A 1346-nucleotide genomic window follows, 5' to 3' on the forward strand; every position below is an offset into this window, starting at 1 on the left:
AGAAAAACTGGCACTTGCTTTGAAAAGAACAGAAGTTAACAATGTACTACTAATGTATGTTGTCAAATGCGTAAAATTAACGGCATGTTAATATGTTCTTATATACAATGTGAACTGTTATTTCAAATGTTAAGAAATACCGTGATATGGTAAAAGTGAAAGTAATGTTAAATTTTTTTTTTATTCGTGTGACTGTAAAAAGACTAAATCATGGTGAATATGTGTTAAAGGTTGAATGAATGTAGTTAGGCTCTCTGACGCTACACTTCAGAGTTAGCTACTTTCAGAATAGTACCTCAGGGTTTAGAGTTGAAGTTAGGGTGTGTTACGAGGTCTTGGTATGTTGAATTTTTGACACGTTAGTGCTTTGATTGTAGGAGGAAGTGTTGAACACGTAGACAGAAACACATTCGTGTTTGGTGTTCTTTTACAACACATGTCAGAGAGCACGGGGAGAGATAATTAAAATAGTCATGAATGAAATAAGAATGTTAAGAGAAATATAATTATACATGTTACTTGCCATTTCATTGTGTAACATTTCATTAAACTAGTTTTCCTTCCAGATCTCTGGAAGGAACCAGATTTGAATAAAAGCTCCTGTTTAGATGCAGTACAGATGAAACAATTGCGTGTCCTGGGAGCTGCTATTGTAAAAACAAATTTCTTTCTTTTAAATTTCTAGTTTCTAGCGAAAAATGTTTGTAAAAGATTGGCCTCGCGTTAGATTCTAGAGCTAAAAGTTTTCAACAAGGTCGTTTTAGACCTCAGTTTCAAACTAATTAACTCTGGCGGGAAGTATGTAAGGATCTTAAGTTTTACTAACGTTTATTTTATTTTAAATCTTTACTATCACTTCTTATTTTCTACTTCCGGCCGGAATTATAAGCGTTAACGTATTTATGCAAAGTTTGTCTGGCGAGCGCCAAGTATTTAAGTTGTGGCTTTTTGCCAAGCGAGAGAGAGGAAGCAGTTAGTCGAAGCAGGCCGCTTACCTTAGAAGTTTTACTCAGTTGCTGGTTGCCTTCCAGGCCAGAGGTTTAATCCTCTTGATAACTTTAAACGTATTGTAGTGTTCACAGTTCTCTGTACTACATACGGCTTCCTGTTAATATAAGGCCAATCTTCCACGTTTATTATTTTAAAGTCAAATTAGAGTTTAGTTTTATTTTTATATTTTTACGTTTAGACCACAAGTAGTGGGTCTTTGTATTCCGAAGTACGGAAGTTATTGTAAATAGAGAAAAATAAAGGGTTTTGTATACCCCTCCTGTGTATCCTGTCTACTTCCCACAGTTATTGAACATAGCTTTTAGTAAGCTCTCTGTTCCGAGTCAGGTCCCTGC

The sequence above is a fragment of the Stegodyphus dumicola genome, chromosome 8 (assembly GCF_044657685.1).
Source record: "Stegodyphus dumicola isolate Sdum_Otavi_A_Nest chromosome 8, ASM4465768v1".
Taxonomy (NCBI): Eukaryota; Metazoa; Arthropoda; class Arachnida; order Araneae; family Eresidae; genus Stegodyphus; species Stegodyphus dumicola.